Here is a 23,125-nt window from a genome sequence, read left to right on the forward strand (position 1 = left end):
ACTTCCCAAGGTTATATAATAAATTGCTTGAATATAAAACTCAAAAAACAGAACAAAAAATCGTTGATAATAAATTAAATAATATTTCTGTGCAAAAACTTATGCCTTCTAAATTATGTATAAACCGTTAAATAATATATATACATGGCAGTGGAGCAGTGAACAGAAATATATATTTAAAAAAAGAAAATCCATTGATAATAAAAAATCCATTGATAAATATGTGCGAAAAGATTGAATGTAAAGTTTTGTAAAGGGTTTGGGGATAACAACAACCCTTGCCATGACCTACTTCCCGTAGCCCACTACACGTGGCTAACCCTCCGACAGTTTAGGGCCACGTGTTTGACCTTATAAAAAAGAGACCTCCTCCTCTTAGTGAGGGAGATAAAGAGAAAAAGGTGCCGATTTTTTATTTTTATTTTGAGTTTTCACTGATCCATTTTTTGAGGCCCCCTGAGCCCCCCCCAAAAAAAGGGTTTTTCCCCCTACAAATTGACCTCTCTGTGCGTATGCAGAAAGAGTACTCTGACATTTTGTTTTCAAGGCAACCAGATAATAGCATATAATAGTTTTATGGTTTTAAAATCAGTTGCAAAAAAGTACAACTTTACAGCTTTTTTTCAAAATTAATTTTTCGAAAACAGCTAATTTTCTTTAAATATGGTTCACTAATTACTAAAGTGTCATTCCTACATATTTTACATCCTTGCAATAAATACAAAATACGAGGGTCGTTTGAAAAGTCCGTGCAAAGTCAGAGAGATAGCACTACTGGCGCGTATCGAGGTTATGTTTAGTTAGTAGCATCTCTTGGAAGAACACACACCAAGTTTCAGCCAGATCGGTCTATTTCTTTGTGTTTGGCATTCGTTTGAATCGAGGAAGTCGAGTGATTTTCAAAAAATGGACGAAAAAGAATATCGTGTGTTGATTAAACACTACTTTATGAAAGGCAAAACGCCTCAGGAGACCAAAGAGAAGCTTGATAAACATTATGGTGACTCTGCACCTTCGATTAGAACAGTTTATAAGTGGTTTCAAAATTTTCGGAGTGGCCATATGGGCACAAGTGACGCTGAACGTTCTGGACGCCCAGTTGAGGTTACTACTCCAGAAATCATTGATAAAATCCATGATATGGTGATGGATGACAGAAGAGTGAAGGTGCGTGAGATTGCTGCTAGTGCTGTGGGCATCTCGAATGAACGGGTACATAATATTTTGCATCAATATTTGGACATGACAAAGCTATCCGCAAGATGGGTGCCGCGATTGCTCACGCTTGACCAAAAACGAAATCGTGTGAAGTGTTGCAAGGACGGTTTGCAGCTGTTCCAGAAGAATCCGCAGGACTTTAAGCGTCGTTTCGTCACTGTGGATGAAACATGGATACATCACTACACTCCTGAGACCAAAGAACAATCTAAACAATGGGTTACCAAGGGGGAATCTGCGCCAAAAAAGGCGAAGACCGTTCCTTCGGCCGGAAAGATTATGGCGACTGTCTTTTGGGATTCGCAAGGAATAATCCTCATCGACTATCTGGAAAAGGGTAAAACTATTACAGGTGCATATTATTCATCGTTATTGGACCGTTTGAAAACCGAGCTGAAAGAAAAACGCCCACGATTGGCCCACAAAAAAGTCCTTTTCCATCACGACAACGCACCAGCTCACACCTCAGCAGTTGTGATCGCAAAATTAATGGAAATAGGGTTCCAACTCGTTTCACATCCCCCCTATTCTCAAGACTTGGCTCCCTTGGACTACTATTTGTTCCCCAATATGAAGAAATGGCTGGCGGGAAAAAGATTTTATTCAAACGAGGAGGTGATTGCAGAAACGAATGGCTATTTTTCAGACTTGGACAAATCCTATTATTCGGAAGGGATCAACAAACTAGAGCAGCGTTGGACGAAGTGTATAAGCCTAAAAGGAGACTATGTTGAAAAATAAAAAAGGTTTACCCCAAAAAATTAAGTAGTTTTTATTTTTGCACGGACTTTTTAAACGACCCTCGTAAATAATATCAAATATCAAATGGGAGAAATTTAAATTTTCAAATTAGGAAAAAAATAAGGTTGACCAAAAGTCTCACTGTACTGAATACAATTTTTCAGTATTTTTAGTTTTCCTCAAGAACATAACGTAACGATCTATAATTTTCTTTTAAAACATTATTTCAAGAAAATTCTATTACGATTAAATTAAAAGTAATCGCCTATTTTTTAAGGCGAAGCTTAACGTACAATTACCAATTAGGGTATCGTGGACGAAGGAGGAAGCACATACTTTACTGTTAACAATTTTTTTTCTAACAAATAAAAAGTAGCCGCACACAGGATTCGAACCGCTGATCTTCTACACACAAAGCCACACTCATGACCACTAGACCAACACAACCGCCCCATTTATTGACATTATTTTTGTTACAAAAAAAAAAAAGAGGTGTATGTTAATTCCTTATAAAGGGCCAGTTTTGTGAAATATATGGTTCTATCTTTTGTGTTTACTAAAATAAACTACTGCATTCCTTGTAAGGTTACATCTAAGTAAGGTTAGACTGGATTTTATCCAAAATTCACTTTGTTGATATTGCTTTACTTAGGGGCAGTGAAATAGCCTCAAAGTTAGTATTTTTCTTCCTACAAATGTACAATAATAAATAGATGCTTTGTAATATGCTTAGCAGATTTCAGGTTAGAGATTTGAAACCTTATTTCACAAGCTATTTACTTCTGAGATAATGGCATTTTTCCCCCCTTTTTTGAAGGCAATGGTCCATATTGTCTTCAGGAGTAAACTTACAAATTACTGGATCCATTGGAAATCAAAACACTGTAACATTGGTCAAAGAAGTAATAAGTTTTGTTGTTATTTTCTTTTTTTATTTCCTATTCAAAAATTTCCCATGGCCATTTTTTTTTCTTCTGTCTTCCGCTCAGTATTTTTCCAAGATCGTCGGACGTTCCAGATCATCAGCTCTCAATTGAACATCATTTTACAATCCATTTATCAAAGGAGATAAGGGTCACTGAGAGAAGGAGAGAGAGATACCTAGAGTCTACTTTGTGAAGATAAATTAGGTATGATACACGAATATTAAATCTTAAGACTGTACATGCGATAACCATATAGAGTTGGAAGAATATAGATTAGTGGCAGACGGACGGACGGACACACGCTCTACCGGTGGACGATAAGAACAATAGAAATAATAATGAAAGTGAAGCAAGTGTTAAAAGACAAAACAAACCCCTTCAGAAAAGATATGGCAGTGATGAAGTCTAAAGAAGAACCAGCCGAGCATTCTGGGCACCAGTTTCGGCTCGTTTCCCTCCAAGGACAATACAGTTCCACACCGGCTCACTTCCATTCACACCATCTATCCATTCATAACCGTCACACTTCGTGAATGGCATCCCAGTATCAATTACCAAAACAACAACTATACCAAACAATAATAATAATAATCACGGCGTTAATGACCACAAGTAGTTGATTCGCCAAAATATTTTATAATATTAGTAAAATAACAATAATATTAACTATAACAATAACAGTAATAATAACAATAATAATAACAGTAATAATATCAATAACAACAACAACAACAATAATAATAATAATCTCTTTCTTTTGATATATTTCATAATAACCTTATTACGCACGTACGTACACATGTTACCGACCAGAAAATGCAAGAGGTGGCATTGAATCTAACGCCTAGCTACTTAATAATATTGCCTGAAATAAATAGTTTTCACAATGTGCATAATTCTAAACCTTGTATAGAAAAATAAGAAAAAACTAAAAGAATAAAGACAAATCAAAAATAAATTTTAAAATCTTATTACAAACAAATTTTATTTAATCACGATGTGGTGGCGAGGTTGAGAACAGAGAAGAGGTCGTAATAATTAATCCAACTGGGCCAAAAATCCATTTTCATTCAAATGGAGACTAAAATTAGAAAAGAAAATTGAAGGAAGCTCAGTTCTAATAACATAATATTTGTAGTTCATGGTATTTATAAATTATGAGTCTTTGCAGAGTTATGCAGTAAGAATGGGTAACAATTAAGAAAAATGTTTAATTCCATAGAAAAAGAAGTAATAAATTAGGAACTTAAAACGAAAAAAGAATAACATTTCAAAAGGTTACATAGCATTTAAATAATTATTTACCGATATCAGAGATTTATATGTACATAGAATAATAAATTAGTCTTAAACCGATTAAAAAGTACATTTAATAGGTATTTTGTTTAAAGACCTTTACTTCTAATAAAATTATATCTACAATTCTCCTATAAATAAATTGTAAAATAAAAATTCTTTTATTCATACTTTTAATGTTATTCTCTTGTATAATGAATTAATTTAAAACGAAGTGAAAGGAAACTCTATTCATTCACATACTAGCATGCTATGCTCCATTCAAAAAAAAAACAAAAAAAAGTACCAAACAATTAATTACAGATAAAAACCACATTTCTTATCTAATTCATAATGTTGAAAAGGAGAATGAGTTTGTTTTATAGTGTTTATTGTTTATTGATCCAAGGATTTATGTATATGATGTGCTAGAAATATTTTTATGAATGAAGAGCACAATTTCATGTCCTACATTATGTTTTATATTTCTTATCTATATTTTATAAAACTTTTATAACAATTTATTAAAACTGTCAACAATCTTTTTTTTAATTTTTATTATTTTTTTTTTTTTGTGTGTTTATACAATATATAATATAAATTCTGGTGCCCTTACATAACGCTTAGTACTACTCACTGCCCTTTATACAATGACACTTGCTGGGGTGGGGGGGATTAAAAGTCTATTCAGAAAAATGGTATTTTCGGTCTTATGATTTTCTATAACTTGGAATTTATACTAACTGATTGAACTCCTCGAGATGGAAGGATGATCTGAATAAATTTTTTGGGGGAAATAGGAAAGAAACACTGGTTAATAAAGAAAAGAAATTAGGAAATAGAAACAAGAAGATAGGTTTAGTTATCAATTAAATCTACTTTATTTTATTTTAATCCTTTATTTTAGTGTTCAAGAATCAAGTTATTTATTTATTATTTATTTCTTTTTCAAGTTTTTTATTCAGGTTAATTCTTTTTGTTTAGTTCTTGGCTTCTTTGTAATTAAAATATTTGTTTGTTTTTTTAATCATTTATATACACTTAAAATTAAAATTAAATACTTGTGCACACGTTATATTTGGATATAAAGGCTATTACTATTATTACTATTATTATTATTACTCTTATCATTATTATTATTACTATTATTGTTATTACTATTATTTTTTATTTATTTTTTTTCGGCGCATCAACTTCATGGTCATTAGCGCCCACTATCAAGGTTCTCCTTATTTCCATATACTACACGAGCTGGGATTATTACTATTATTATTATTACCATTACTAATAATACTAATAATAATAATTAATAATAGTATTATTATTTACTTTCAAGGTTCTAATTCACTAATTTATTTCAAACATTACACTTATGTTTATTTCTTTGCTCTGATTTTTTTTTAATATTTACTAAATACCAATTTTCTCTGATTATGAAAATGATAATGAGTGCCCTCTGGGAACCCCCATATTTCTTTTAATTATTGGTAATCTCGAAAATTTGTATGGAACCCAGTAGCTTTGTTTCTCCAATAATTTTTCAACAGGATTCATTTATAGATAAATTTCTTTGGGTTGCAAAACGTTTTAATAAATAAATCTTTTATACACAATATATTTTAATGTCTCTGCCAGTTCCAAATATGATTATAAATTTTTGCTCATTAAATTATGGACGAATATAAAAGCTGTTATAAAAGTGTTTTTTTTTTTTTTTCTTTATTTCAAAATACAAAGAAGGCACTGATACAGAATAAAGAAAGCATACTTGATTAAATTTTATCAACAGTTAACTATTACGCGCACATCCGGTCGAGTATTAATTACGTAATTGCAAAAAAGAAAAAAAAAACGCTATTTATTTAATAGGACGGATGTTTACTGGGCGTTTCCGGTAAGGCCATTTAATATCGTTTCTAAAATTAACAGCAATGTTAAAAACAAAAAAATTTACAAGATATCTAACATCATGCTAATTTCGTTTATTGCTTCCTTTAATGGCTGAACAGAAAAAAAAAAAAAAAAATCTAGTTGTTGCCTTGGACAAAAAGATTGCGTAAAGTAGTTTAACTTTCTCTTACTCCTTAAAAAGGGATGTAATGTGATCAAATTTTCTCAAATTGGGTTTTCAAGGGAAATATCCATGTTTTTTGAGGTTTCCACATAAAGTTTCATTCAAAAAGTCATATTAGTGCCCAGGGCATTTCCTCACCCCAGATAGTCATGTTCTGATTGATTGTGTGCACTGAGAAGAAAATATGGAGGAGGATTTTTGAGGATTAGTTTGGAGCATTTGGAGTTTGAGTTTGGGAAAAAGCAGGGTAGGTATCTCGAAGTTTCCAACTTATTATTAGGTTAGATTAGGATTGAGTTGCGATTACAGAGATTGGTGATTGAAAAAGGAAGGGTATGTATTTGTCTATATGGTTAAAGTGGCGAAAACACTAGTAATTCTTAGAAATTAACGGAAATCAAACTTGAAAAATAAAAATAAAAGAAAGTGGTGCCAACATAAAGAAGCTTTGAGTTGATCTAGTTTTGAGACAATTTAATCCAGCTATTTTTAAAAATAGTTATACAGGAGTTATACTTTAGACAGGCTGGCTCCACGGTAACCGAGCGGTTAGAGGCGAGACTTGTAAAGCTATTGTTTACTTTGGGGTACTGGGTTCGATTCCCGGTCTAGAGACCTTGGATTTTATTTAATGGTTAATATTGAGAAATTTATTGTTAAGTACGTTTGATAGTCGCCTCCGTCTACGACACCTAATTGGTAGTTGGACTTAAAGCAGCCTCAAGAAATAGGCATTACACGATAGAACTAATAATTAATCACCTACTAGATGTTTATTCAATAATGTTTAGGCTCCCAGATTTCATTTAAAGTCAAACGCCAAACTAATAACATAACTTGGCGAACTTACATTTCCTAATTCACGTTTAAGCCGATTTTAATTTATCCTTTTTCCTTAAAATCATACCAATCTACCAAATTTTTCACCTTAAACATAAATAAGATCAACTAATAAATATGATTACATTTAACGAAATATTTTCATACATTTTTATTGCATAATCAGACAATTTATCAAATACCTATGGGGAAAAAATTGGTAAAATTTTTGTACACAGGGTGACCAAAGTTATATGCTCCACCCACTTTTTTTTTAAACGGCGGGAAATTTCGAAAAAATAAAAAACACGTATTTAATCATTTTTAGTCTAGTTTATTTTCAGTGATTGCCCCATTTTTTTAAACCCTTGTATCTCGAGATACAGCATCCAACTTTTGTTTTTCAAATGGAACGTTATATTTTTTGTTGCATATTTTTCTAGTATTTGAGCTCCTAAAAACAACCAAAAAATTTTTTTTGAAATCGGTTAGGTTTTTCAAAAGTTATGGTAATTTAAAATATGAAAAACAAATTTCAGTTTACTGTCAAAATTACGTTATTTTTTTTAAAGAATCTATTCAAACTGAGCACAACCAACGGATAGGCAAGCCAAAACTCTGGACTCCCACGCTTTGCTTGTAGCAGCACTTATGGTGGCGAAGTCAAGATATAGGCAGGCTAGAAGTATTCGACGTTCAGGTTGCTTTTTCTACAAACGTTTAGGTGGAGTTATAGGAAATCAACTAATCGGCCCATACTTCTACAGAGAGAACTTAACTAGTGAAAGGTATCTAACTTTTTTTTCAGAGACATTTTGCCAGTTCCGCTTGAAGATGTTCATCTACAACGTCGGATAGATAAGTATTTTCAACAAGATGGTTGCCCGGCACATAATGCGAGAGTTGTTCGAGGTTATCTGGAGAGAAATTTCCATGAAAAGTGCTTAGGGACTCATTGTCCCATCCAATGGCCACCTCGATCTCCGGACTTGACCCAAGTGGACTATATTTTGTGGGGGATACCTAAAAAAATAAAGTGTAAAGTATCCTTAATCCCGTGGCTTCAGTCGATGATCTGAAACGTCGAATAACTCTAGCCTGCTGCCTAGATCTTGACTTCGCCACCATAAGTGCTGCTACAAGCAAAGCGTGGGAGTCCAGAGTTTTGGATTGCTTATCCGTTGGTTGTGCCCAGTTTGAACAGATTCATTAAAAAAAATAACGTAATTTTGACAATAAACTGAAATTTGTTTTTCATATTTTAAATTACCATAACTTTTGAAAAACCTAACCGATTTCAAAAAAACTTTTTTGGTTGTTTTTAGGAGCTCAAATACTACAAAAATATGCAACAAAAAATATAACGTTCCATTTGAAAAACAAAAGTTAGATGCTGTATCTCGAGATACAGGGGTTTAAAAAAATGGGTTAATCACTGAAAATGAACTAGACTAGAAATGATTAAATACGTGTTTTTTATTTTTTCGCAATTTCCCGCCGTTAAAAAAAAAAGTGGGTGGAGCATATAACTCTGGTCACCCTGTATATTTTTCTACAAAATAATTAGTGTTAAATAATTAACGAATCAGAATGCAGGAATATTGATGTAAAATATGGGAGATTAGATTGACCAATCAGAAGCTAACAAAAAAAAAATCATGGCGACTACGCCCACACCAGGGGCACGCCTTCTGCTATCCGGCTTGCAACAGGCTGCTAGTTGAAATGGGCAGGTTTTTTTTTGTAGCTTATAGTTTGAAACTATAAAAATACTATATTTACTAATTACGTACATTTAGATTATTCGTGCACTTAATCTATTGCACATTTAAGTGAAATCTCCACTAGCTACACTTAGATTAGATTAGACTAGGGCGGCCTCAAGGCCTACGCCATTGCGACCCCTTTGGATCTATTGTGGCTCCCCTCACTTTAAAGCTCACCTTCCAGATCTGTCCTTTTAATCAGACTCTTAATGCTGGAGAGCGACTCTTGGGGTAAAGCTCACAGGCCTTGGTTTTTCCTCCCCGAGAAGTAACATGCTTAGCCACACGAGCCCCTCACACTGACACAACACGTGCAGTGCTAGCTACTCTTAAGTGATTAATATTTTGTTTTTAAGAAAATTTGAAAATTTACAAATACGGTATGCGTAAACTGCAAATAAGAGATAGTTATGTAAAAGTACAAACTTTAACGAGAGAGGGGAAGGGATTAGCTCCAGAGTTAGCGTATTGGATTCCAATGCGGACATACCAGATAGGTATGGCCTTCCTTTATAATTCATTCTGGGAACAGCGAAATTGGACGCGCTCTAGAAGAATCTCTTGAGACCCAATAAATTTAAATTGAAAAAATAAAAAATTGGTTTGATTATTTAAAATGAACATTATTAAACCTCTGAAAATCAGACATAGTGGTATTACTACTGATAATGTCATCTTTACTACAACTTTAATATTCTATTAAACGTTTTCGTTATATTAAATTCATACCGAGTAGTTATTTAGAGCAGCTATTAAAATTTACACCTCATGTTTATTAGTAAAGAGAAACATGTAAGTTATAATAATAAGGGAATATGGATTAATACAATAATAATAATACGCACATCTTAATATACAAATATAAATTGCTCCGTATTTAGCAGAATTTTATAGTGAATTTATATGACTCATTTCTTGGAACTGTACCCTGTTCTGCTGTACAAGGTGAGTACTTGAATCTAAAGTCAGTCAGTCTGTTGGCAAATATTCTACAGAATTATTAATCTAAAAAGTTGTTGTTTATTCTACACTTAATGTTTGTAAGTGTACAACTCTAAAATAATACACTTTTGTATGTATTTAATATTATTATTACACTCAAAAGATAACACTGTATTACTTCTTATCTAGTTTATCTCATATATACTATTTTTAACTTTTATTTATATATTTATGTGTATATACTACATACTCTTTCCACGCATTTTACTTATTTACTAATTTGCAACTGAGAAGTTCTGCATTATTGTTTAAAATTTACGATTATATATGTATCTATGGGCGGGTTTCCTTTGGGCCACCTACCAATTTTTGCTTCATTACGAGGGCCAAATTTTTGTACAATAGTAAGATGTAAATACAGGTGAGAGGGGGGGGCACCTTTGAACAATTTTAATTGCTTGCCAAATATTTAAAACATTTATGATTGGTAATTTTCTCCATATGTTGTGGTACACCTGTTGTATAATTGACAGAGTTTCCCTTCGTTTTCATTGTTTGTAAAGTCCAGAATTGAGGAATGTTATATTTTGTAAGGTGGAAGTAAAATTTTTGTTGCAGCTTTGGGAAGTGTATTGTGAAGATTGTAGTGGACAAGGTGTAAGTATTGTTAGTCCATATTAACTAAATATGGAATTCGTATTTCTAAACCTGGTATTTACAGAAGTCTATTTGCTTGCAATAAATGTTGGATATTATATTTTCTCTTATGGAAGGAGAGGGGGCACATTGCAACATCACAGTTAAAATGTGCCGCCCTACCGACCTGCAAGTTTGTGACTTATTTTTTTTGTCTAATCGCAGAGAAGGGGCAAGTGGTCCGAAGCTACATTAAGAAGCGCAACAAACCGAATATTTTGTTCAAACTTCCTAAACCCATCACACTTCGGGTACAACATTCCGAACTGAGCCATTCTTGATTTTTGAACTAGATTTCAGTGGTTTAAAAGAGAAAGTAATGTAGTAGTGAGAGAAATAACTGATAGAAGGTAGATTCAGAGTAAAGTAATATCATTTCTTTCTATTTTATATTGTGTTCAAAGGTAGCCCACCCCACCTGAGGGGCAGATACTAACATTTGACACAACATTTTTAAATGAAAAAAATATAGATATGTAAGTGAAGTACCAACTGTTTATTGATATAGATCTGTTCAGAAGACTTGAAAGTTGTAGAAAACAAAATAAAAAGGTTCAATAATACGATTCTGTGCACTCTGTAACAGAAAATTCTGTTCAAATCTGCCCCCCTCCACTACCATATAATACATAAATGGTGTCGAAATAAAACTATATAATTTGTTCTTCAACAATAAAATAAAAAATACGTAAACGTAAGTTCACAAAAAAAATACCAACTTATCCGAAATGATTCATCAAAAGTCAATGAGAATTTTGATGTTGTCAACAAGATATAATACTCTTTGCATATTTCATTTTAGAATTTGACCATTTCCTAAGATATTAGATGAGAACAATTGTAAGCAGTTTTGTATTTTTCAAAAAAAAAAAAAAGTTACAGTCCAGTTAGAGCATCTTAATTGTTAGTTGTTAATAATTAAGATGAATTGGATCAAGGTAGACGGCGGAAATGAAGGCAATGAAAAGGAAGTTACATTGTCTTTTCAACCACTGAAGTGCTACGAAAGAATTTTTCCCTCTAGTTCCAAGATAGATAGCAAACTGATCATCTGCCATTTGCTTCAGGGCAAGCTTTAAATGGACACAGGAAGAACAGACACATATCTTCTCACATTTGATCTAGATAGCAGTGCATCCTGTTCCTGTATAGAAGAACCTACCAGACCTGGGACCATTTAATAATTTATTATTGCGAAAGAGAGGGAGAAGTATAATAGTAAGATCGGCGCTGACAACGAGAAAAAGATGGCCACTCTCAAAACAGGAATTACTTTCTACCTAATTCTTTAATCTATTTGTTAACTTCCTGAATAAAATAAATTTATAATTTTATAAATTATATTATATATAATATATATAATATTATATATTATATATAATATATATAATATTATATATTATATATAATATATATAATATTATATATTATATATAATATATATAATATTATATATTATATATAATATATATAATATTATATATTATATATAATATATATAATATTATATATTATATATAATATATATAATATTATATATTATATATAATATATATAATATTATATATTATATATAAATTATATTATATAAATTGTAATAAATATACATATTATATTATATTATATATAAATTATAATATATAAATTTATAATATAATATAGATATTATCTATACACCCTTGCTTATTTTACGCTTAATTTTAATTTGAACTGAGTTCATTCAATAAAATTATGATTTTTTTTTTGTTTTATTTTCAATTTATTTTAATTGATTGCATTACTAGTCGCTTTCAATTTAACTTTTGATATGTATTTGATACTTATATAATTTATTAATATTATAATGTGTTAGTTACAATAAATGTAATATTTCCTATCAAAATTCAAATTTCTTAATCTGCACCAATACAAATATACCTTCACTTAGGATATTAAGAGATGTTAAGGAACATTGAATTTTGTAATCGTGGACTGAATTATAGTAGAGTTATTTCTTAACTAAGATTTACTAGAAGTACAAGTCAGCATTAACAGAATCACTAGTTTAACGATTTGGTTTATAACATGATTCAGCAGGCATGTGCTGCTGTTAAAACATTCGGCCTTTTATGTTATGTACACAGATGGTGTAAATAAGGTTAGTTTTTTTGATTTTTTTTGTTTTTTCTAAGGCTAATTAGTCTTATTTCCGGAGTGATTGCATAAAAGCATAACTTTTTACTTTTTTGTTTATTATAACAAAACAGAAAGCGAAGGTGTTTTGTAAACAAGAGGGAATTAATTTTAGTAATGGAAAATTTAGGAATCATTTCAAGGAATCATTGTAGTAGTCTTTCTTGTACGCAACAAGTCAAGGTTTCCGGTTGCTAAACAGAATTATTTTGTCCAATTAACCTCGTGTTTTTAACCAAGTCACAGTTTTGCGCTAGCTTTGGTTGTTTTTAGGATTAGCTAATCTCGCAAACTAACCCGGTCATAGTGACTTGTTTCCGTTTTTTTTCCCAACTACAGGTTGATTAATCGGGTTGGTGCAAAGAATTCGACTTAAAACTACAATAGGCAAAAAAAGTATTTGCACACCCTGTTATTTTAATGTTTCATATTAAAAAAAATTCGCTTTTTTTCCCAAATTACGTTTATTTAACTTCTTAAATCAAGCTCTATAAGAAACCTATTAGATCTGGGTTGTTGCAAAAAAATTACAGCTATAAAGGAGGGTTTGCCCTATATTTTAAAGAAAATTTGGGAATTTTATCTTTTATAGAAAAAGAGAAAAAAATTGTCAAAGTTGGGTGTTTTTCAACGTTACGCTTTTTCGTGCAGTTTTTGACGATCAACCCTTATACAACTGTCCTACCGGACAGTTTTAATAAATAAAAATATGCAAAAGAGTCAAATAAATTAAGTATAAAGAACATAATGTTATTTTATACTGCAAAAAAAGTATTTGCACACCTAGTTAAACATTTCAAAAAATAATTTGGTTGACCCATAACCAATCATAACATTGTCCTTAATATTTAGTGTGCATCCCTTTAGCTTAAATTACGGCTTGTAACGCCTTGGCATTGATTCAACTAAATTTCTTGTCACCTCATCTGATAAATTGTTCCAGGAATTAACTGACACTTGTCTTAAGTGCTCCTTACTTGTAATAGAGGTCTGGCGGACTTTCCTGTCCAAAATATGCCACAGATTTTCAATTGGGTTCAGGTCTGGTGATTGAGGTGGGTTCAGTAATCTTCTTAGGGCATTATAAAGGAGCCATTCTTTTGTAACGTTGGCCGTATGTTCTGGCTGGTTATCCTGCTGGAAATGAAAATCGTTCTCCAAACATAATTTTACAGCACTTGCCTTCAAGTTGCCTCGCAACACCTCCAAATAAGACCGAGCTGTTATTATGCCCTCAATAACTTCTAAATTACCCATCCCAGAGTAAGCCATACAGCCCTAAACCAAGATATTTCCTCCTCCATGCTTAACAGTTTTTAATATATTTTTTGTATTCAAACCAGTTTTATTTCTTATCCAGATTGTTATTATATTTTGTGGTTTAAAAACCTCAATCTTGCTTCCATCAGAAAAAAATAATTTTTTCCCGAAATTCAACAGGTTTTTTAACAAATTCTTTGGCGAACTCAAGACGTTTTTTCCTATTAACCTCACTAATAAATGGCTTTTTTAAGGGTCGCCTGCCTCGTATGCCTTTATTGTGAAGGACGTTTCTTATTGTTTGAGGTGTAACCGTCTTTCCTGAACAAGACGCCAGGTCATGCGCAAGTTTTTGAACGCTGTAAGTTGGTTTTCTCAGTGCGTCTTTGACGAACTTTCTCCTCTCCCGTTCATTTAAGGCTCTTGGTCGACCTGTTCGCTGTTTATTTTCTGTTGTTCCTCTTTTAATGATATACCTCACTGTTGAAAACGATAAATTTACTTTATTTCCGATTTCTCTATTACTGTTTCCAGCACGATGTAATATAAGCACTTCCTGTTTCACACTCACAGGAATTTTTCTAGATTTTGGAGCCATCTCAATGCACTAGTTGAAAACACAATAAAACCTACTGAATCTAGTAAAGGGAGTATAGACAGTACCAAAGGTGACGTTAATCCTCTTTTGTTAGGGCATTTGTTTTATTTACATGTCAAGAGATCCCAAATTACAGCTGTGCAAATACTTTTTTTGCAGTATAAAATAACATTATGTTCTTTATACTTAATTTATTTGACTCTTTTGCATATTTATATTTATCATCTTATAGAGCTTGATTTAAGAAGTTAAATAAACGTAATTTGGGAAAAAAAGCGATTTTTTTTTATATGAAACATTAAAATAACAGGGTGTGCAAATACTTTTTTTGCCTATTGTATATTTCCAAAACGTACTATACACGCAGAATGAGTGAGGTTTTGTATGTTTATTATTAAAAATAATAATAATGAACAAGTAAAACATTTTTGTAAATTTGTAATTACTCCACTTAAGCCCAGATACTGGGACAAAGATGATTCAGCACTTGTGTACTCCTGCTAAACAAAATAGTTTTCAGTTTGGTATAGAATTGATCCCAATTTTGCAACTATTTAAGAACCGTTCCTAGCAGGACATGGCCTTGATCAAACCGTTTACTATTGCGTCCACTATTTAGTTAGTTTAGTAAAAATATTGTTTTGCCAGTTAATAACTGATTTATCGTTTGACTTCATTTATCATATAATAAATTACCAAAGCAATTTAATTATGATTATTGCTTGCTCTATTAAGAGAAAATTAGAATGTAACAAAATGAAATCAAACTTAATTTGTATAGAGATACAATGGATCTGTTACAAAGGAGTTCACTTTATAAACTTTGTTAAATGTAAGATCTTAGTTTTAATACTTATTTTAAATAATTATAAATTGCGTACATATTTTTATCTTCAAGATTATTAATTAATTTACAAAGTTCTTCTTTAGGATTATTATATTAAAACTGTCCGGTAGGACAGTTGTATAAGGATTGATCGTCAAAAAGTGCACGAAAAAGCGTAACGTTAAAAAACACCCAACTTTGACAATTTTTTTCTCTTTTTCTATAAAAGATAAAATTCCCAAATTTTCTTTAAAATATAGGGCAAACCCTCCTTTATAACTGTAATTTTTTTGCAACCCCCAGACCTAATAGATTTCGAGAAAAAAGTCGCCGAAAATGAGCAAAAACGGCATTTTCAGAAATTGTTGTTGTTCTTGTTCTTCTTCTTCTTCTTCTTGTTGTTGTTACCTTTTTTGTAAACTACGTAGCGCCTAAACGCAAGAACCGATTTTCATGAATGAGGTGACATTCGATTCGGAATTTTATGTAGATGTGCCTTTTGGGGGTCTCGACGCTGTACACCGAATTAGAGAGGAGTTAGCCCCCTGTATGTAAGGCCCCCTTCAAAATTATTATTACTAATTACTCTGTAAATCTTAGCCCGATTTTGATAAAATTTGGTAGGATGATAGAGTTAGGGCTCCCCTACGTAACATTAAAGCGGCGATCTGCTCTTACACTAGTTAAGGGGAAGTATAGCAATCGTTTCAAATTATCGACAAGTGAACTGATTTTCATGAATGAAGTGTCATTCGAATCGAAATTTTGTACAGATTTGCACTTTAAAAGTCTCGTCGCTACGCCTTATATGGAGGGGAGTTTGCCCCACCCAAGTAAGGCCGTTTCTAAAACTATTATTACCAATATTTCTATAACGCTTTGTCCGATTTTGATAAAATTTAGCACGAAGAAGTGATTAAAGCTCCTCTACATGGCTGTGAAGTGCCATCATGCTCTTACACCTACTAAGAGGAAGTACTGAAATCGTTAAAATTATCAATGGGTGAAACTATTTACATTAATGAATTGTCGTTCGATTCAAAATCTTTGCCTCTTTGCCTTTTAGGGAGAAGTACTGTAATCGCCCGTTTATTTTTCTTACTCCTCTTAAAAGGAAGGTCTGAAATCGCAGTTTAAATTTGCTTTTTACGTACAAATACCTTCCTATTTTATATAAAAAGGCTTTCTCAAAAAAATTGTTATTGAGGATGGTTTGGGGACCGCAACTATAATCATTCTTTAAAAAGATCTCTCCAGTGGTAGTTACGGTTCCTACTTAACACCTTATCAGGTTATAATGACAGAATTGCTTATTCCAAATTTAAAAAAAACAGTAAAGCAGATATGTAACTTAGCAAAAAAGACAAAAATGAAAATCTTTCCAAAAGGTACAAAAATCTCCTTAACAAAAACTTACAGTTTAAAATGTTAAGTATAAGGGTTGATTAAACGCCAAAAGGTACACAAATCAGCATGTACCAAACATTTCATTCAAGCTTAGTTGATATAATTTAAGTAATTTTGCTGCATTAACTTTTCCTTCACATTTTTTAGAATTTATTAGATGTCACAGACCCTTATGCTGGCCATTTTCATCTACAAAAAATTTGTTCAAGTAGCACTGTAGATTGACTGTAATATCTATTAATCTATAATAATCAAACTATTTTTTTTTTTTTTTTTTTTTTTTTTTTTTTTTTTTTGGCGCATCAACAGCTGAGGTCATTAGCGCCCGGAGCTTTTTCCAGTGCACTGCCGGCTTCCGGACAGTGTTCTCTCGTTACAGACAACACTGTCCATCACCGGACAGTGAGCTGTAAGAAGCTCCTAGGAAGAGAAAATCTAAGGGTCACTATTAATTACAGGTTAAAAAGAAAACGTTATAAAAAATAAAAAAAAATACGAGGCTACAAAATTTAAAAACTTTTTTAAAAAAATGCTTACACCAACATACATCAATGATTTCGATTATTTTATTTTTAATAAAAATCGTCTGTTTAAGTTTATTCTTCGATTAAAGTAATTGTTATTTTATGTAGTAGTCAAACGTTTATAATAATAGGTAATAATTATCTGGCTTTATCGCAAATAATATAGTTTTCTTCAATCACACTCTCAATGTAGCTGTTCTTCTCACAATGTTATATATAGGTTATGTAATATAAAATAAATAAGTATTGCATACTTTTAGGACAGCTAATTATTCCAGTATTTTACTGTAAGTAAAATTAAATTACAATTGAGAAATGAATAATTGTTGTTGAATAATCTACTTGTTATTAACTGTGTGTTATTTGTGCTCACGAATATTTCGGTAAGACGAATTCAAGTCTGAAATATTGTTTTAAATCCTCCGTGATTCAAATTTAAACAGTAGCCGACTCTAACTTTGTCTTTTTCTACTTTAACATGCATGTATAAGATGTGACAACTTCAGAATAAAGGGCATATTAAAGATAAATCAGAAGAATAATTTGGAATAGAGTTAAAATAAAGTACCTATTTAAAAACGAAGATATAATATACATTTTATCATAATTATAACCAAATAATATTATGAACGAACTGGCCAGCATAAGGGTCTGTGACATCTAATAAATTCTAAAAAATGTGAAGGAAAAGTTAATGCAGCAAAATTACTTAAATTATATCAACTAAGCTTGAATGAAATGTTTGGTACTTGCTGATTTGTGTACCTTTTGGCGTTTAATCAACCCTTATACTTAACATTTTAAACTGTAAGTTTTTGTTAAGGAGATTTGTTTATATGGAATAGGATTCTAAAACTTTCATAGACTGGGCAGCTGATAAACAATTAATGTTTCCGGCTCGTTCTTATTAAACACATTAAACAATGATCTTTGGGGTTTGATTGCACAAAATTACATTATTGATTTTTAAATTTAGTAACATAAGGGGGCCACCCAATTTTATTTCAGAAAGAATTCTTATAACTTGAAAAGAGAAGAATTTATCTAAATATTGTTGACCAACATTTTGTAATCAATTTTGTGAATTCCGAAATATATTATACATAACGTTATTTACTTTTTTTAAAATCAGTTAAGTGCAATATTCCCTGTACTTGTCTAAAATTATAGAAAAATTAGGTTTGTAATATAAGCATTATAATGAGACCAAATCTTCTAAATTGTTTGATTTCTTTTAAACATTCCACCAAGGTACCAATTAAATTTAAAGTAGCTTGGATACGCTTCCAACAGTCGCATTTGATTTTACTCTACCCTATTTGTCGTTTCGTTAAATAAACCGGATCTAGAAAAACGTTTTGCCCAAATACCCAAATTATAGTCCTAACAGCACCAATAAAATTATTATCTATTTAAAAATAAATAAATAAATACTGTGTACGTGACGTTTATTTTCTTATTTTTTTTTTTTTTTATGAATGACGGAGTAAATCCTTTACACTCTACACAAGGTCATTTTATGATTACTTATGTCAACAATGTGCAATGTATATAAAGACTAAAATATAACTACATGTATAAATATATACGACAAAAATAAATATACCCATGTAATGTACAGTTCTTTAATTTATTTTAACTATGGAATGGTGAATGGTTTAAAAATTTTGTGGTAAAAAAGAAGCTATTACTTATTTGTTAGCAACGAGAAATAAACTGAATGAAAAATGAAAATCTGATTTTGTTAAATTACAAACAGTACTGGTTTAATTAGGTGTTCTTTTTGTTTATTTTTATTTGTATGTATAGCTTAAATAATAATAAATTTCATTCAAAAGAACTCTTATTAATAACTGATTGAAAAATGAAAATCTGATTTTGTTAAATTACAAACAGTACTGGTTTAATTAGGTGTTCTTTTTGTTTATTTTTATTTGTATGTATAGCTTAAATAATAATAAATTTCATTCAAAAGAACTCTTATTAATAACTGATTGAAAAATGAAAATCTGATTTTGTTAAATTACAAACAGTACTGGTTTAATTAGGTGTTCTTTTTGTTTATTTTTATTTATATGTATAGCTTAAATAATAATAAATTTCATTCAAAAGAACTCTTATTAATAACTGAATGAAAACCGAAAATTCAAGAGGTGGGGAAGGAAGGGAATTATACATTAATATGCTAATGTGGTAGAGGAAGGGTAATGGAGGGGGCATAATATATGTGTGGAAATTACGAGTCAATTTTTTTTGTTGGATTTTAATTTTGTAATGGCGCTAAATTATTCTTTCAGTACGCTGAATTTTTTGGGATTTATTTATTTACTTCCAGTTTATTAGGCAAAGCGATGTCAATTTGGTTTTTTTAATTACAATTTTTCAGCGGATAATTGTAGGTAGTTAAAATTTTATATTTGGAGTTTGTACTACCAGGGGGGGTCCCCAGATTTTAATTTACTTTGGGCGTCCATTAATGATCTTCTCCTGACCCATTTCTATTCATTACAGGACCCTGAAAAAACTGCACATGTTTAATTGATATAAAGTCTCCTGTAGGTTACGTGCTAATTCGCAATTGAGAACTGATAACGGTCTTTGATTATTTTTGGTACAGGTGCTGAAGTGGTGTTAGTGAGATTTTGATCATGGATCCAGTGGAATATCTTGTATTCGTACCAATTCTCTTGTCTCTTTTGTCATCGTAAAGATCTTGGCCGTAAAACATAAGAATGGCGTCAATCATTGTACAGAAGCTTCTTCCCCCCCTAACCAGTTAAGCGTGGAATTTAGTTTTTTTTTAAAAAAAACCCACAGTGTGCTGAATTAAAATCAGACAATGACGTGTATACACGTCGAACGCAGGGCAAAACAGCCAAAAGTTTATAACGTCGTAATAGTCACTGCAAGCGACTTTTTCTGCAATCTCTGGGGCTTGAGATTACCAGAGCATTCTGTGCTCATTCAAAATTTGGCACCTCGCTTCACGAATGCACGCAAGAGCTTTTTACAAGGAAGAAAAGAGCTTTAAATTCTGTGCAAAATGAAATCATGCTCGTACTGAGGTCTGAACCTCTATCTAAGAGGTAAAAACGGGCATTGCACAGGGGTTTAAGAGCTTCTATTTGTGTGCCTAATTCCCAATCTCTAATGCGGAGACCAAACTTGTACCAACCACTAATCATTTGGCTGACTCCCACCGCAGTTCTATTGGTAAGATATAGGAAACATCCCACCAAATAATATTCTTATTGTATTTTATTAAAATTTCGAGTTTTTATAGTTAATAGCAATTTTATATTTTTCACAACGTCGAACGCACCGTAATAGAGATTTGGTTTAACGTGTATACACGTCAAACGCGCGCTTAACTGGTTAAAGGAATCAAAAGAGAATCTAAAGTACCAGATGCAAACATTTCCCACTGACTTCCTTGTCGGCCCCTTGTATGTAGATTTCATCTATTTTACCGCATCTCCATTTTTGGACTCTTGGTATTTACTTTACCAGATTTTTGGGTCTCAAAACTCTTCTTCCAGATTTCTACCGAATTAATATTCCGTTTTACCACAATTTTTTTATGTAAATAGGACTCCATTTCAAGTATTCATCCCTTAGTTTCTTGACCAAGGAATTCGAGATATTAGAGGAAACCACTAAACTCATAGTTAAAATAATTCATGAAAAATGTTTGAACGACAAAAGCACAAGAACTGCATTTTAAAATTAGAAAACAGATGAAAAGGAAGAAATCTAAAGTTACTTGCAAGCAATCATTACGCAAGGAAAAAGGTTTACGGTTAATTTATACTAACGGAAGTCCAAATGAAGGGAAACGTCAATGAAATGAGAAGGAAATCCAGTTATGACGGAAACTTTTATTTTTAAAGATGCAATTTTAATACTTCCTGTGAATAGAAGCATATATGACGCTACATGATTGATTTCCGCTGCATATTTGGATCAACAATTTTAGACTGGCCAGTAAAAAAAAGATCTGACTAGAAGTTAAGCTTTTATTAATCAATAAATTTTTCGTTTAAACTTCGCCTACCAAATTTCTTAAAGTACATCCATTTTCCAATGCTTATTTTATTTATTCCAATTTTATTATTTTGGAAAGAAGCAACTTTCCACTTCTCTTTTTGCTAAGAAAATTATTAACCTTTAATTAGCGACGCTACAAAGTAGGTGTATATAACTAGTTAACTTGTGATTATTTCGCTTCATTTATTTAACTTGGCTATCTATCGGTATGGCTGTGATTTGCGTATGTTCTCAAAGATTTGGCACCTTATTTTGAACTTAGCTTAATATTTTAAACAAAAGTTATACAATTTGAATTCTCCTTTAAGTTCATAAGCGTCATAAATTGTTTTGCAATCCAATGGCAAGATGTTTTGTAATTATAGAGAATTATAAAATTCGGTTGCAACCGAATAAATAAATCATGTTCAAAGATATAAAGAAAACAGGAAAAAGTCAAAGTAAATAGTTAGTTTTAAAATTCTTAAAACGAACAATAAAATAATAATAAGATAATGGCACAAAATGATATTTTACTGGAAAATATTAAAGTTCAACCAGTACGGCAATACTCGAGAAAAATGTTCAACACTCAGAAAGAAAAGGAGGCTGCTCTAAAACTGTGATAAGGTCCCAGTATAACTCTGCCCACAAATTTTGTGTTAAGAATGAACACTCTTAAAATTTTGCCTGTTTACTTAGAAACTGTTTATTTTATTGAGTTATTATAAATGATTTCTATAGTAAATAATAACAGTTGCTGAAGATATTTGAATAATCATCAAAATACTAGTAACTTGAGGAATCAATAACATTATGTTAATAATAATAATATTAATAATAAAAAGTAGCAATAATAATAGTTAATAATAATAAAGTAGCAATAATAATAATAATAATAAATAGTCAATAATAATAATATTAAAGTTATTGAAATAGATAAACAAAAAATAACAGAAGAGAAGTACAGATAAGTTGGAGAATATTATTGGATAAGTAAATATAATCCTGCCTAAACATCGCTACGACAACAAATAACTGGGTCACATAACCTTGCACTTCAAAGATAGCAGCAACTACTCATATTTTTTTTTGCTCTACAGTATTTATTTGCTAAGTTATAGTGTCACTAAATTTATTGTGTCCTTTATCTCTATTCAGACTGTATTATTTATAGATACATAACGAGAGAAGTTAAGGACAACAGAATGAAATAATTTTATTTCAGACAGGAAACATAGATTAGAGATATATGCGTTTTACTTTTAAAGTGATTCAACACTAAATAAAAGATGGTTTGTTTTGGTTTTTGATTTCTTGTAGCAGCTTTTATAGCTTATTCACACTTTATTTATAAAAGATTAAATAAATTATTCGAGAAATAATTTTTAAGAGGTTTTCTTTTTGCTATATAGCACAAACACAATTCTTTAGCCCAATTCAATTATGAATTAGATCATTAACCCTGACCAAGAAAACTGTAATTCAACTCGCGTGTATATCAAAAGACAAATTCATTATTAGATTATTAGTGTGAGTTTTATAAATATAACCACCAAATATAACTGTGACAGTTTTATTTATTTTAGATCAATACTCCGGGCCAATATCTCGCCTCCCAATATTCTAAAAATATTCTACTACTTTATTCATTATATTCTATTTTGAATCCTTAAAAAGCTCCTAATGAAACGTTTCAATTCCTTGAAAGTTTCAAAAAAATCCTTCCTCATCATCAGTTTGGATTCAGACAATTGTTTTCATCTTGTTTTATTTGGTAGCCATGGTAGAACAACCATGAACATAATTTTCTTGATAAAGCAAAATGACCAATACGCGAGGACATATTTCTGTG

At 31.2% G+C, this 23,125-nt stretch overlaps 1 protein-coding gene across 2 annotated transcripts in view; it reads right to left on the minus strand.

Annotated features, from left to right (window-relative positions):
* eIF5B (eukaryotic translation initiation factor 5B) overlaps positions 1-23,125 on the minus strand; it is an 89,937-nt gene that overhangs the window by 14,465 nt on the left and 52,347 nt on the right. The gene's annotated exons all lie outside the window — the stretch shown is intronic.

Source organism: Rhodnius prolixus, unplaced genomic scaffold (genome assembly GCF_049639745.1).
Source record: "Rhodnius prolixus isolate KJV_2025 unplaced genomic scaffold, Rpr scaffold_6, whole genome shotgun sequence".
Lineage (NCBI taxonomy): Eukaryota > Metazoa > Arthropoda > Insecta > Hemiptera > Reduviidae > Rhodnius > Rhodnius prolixus.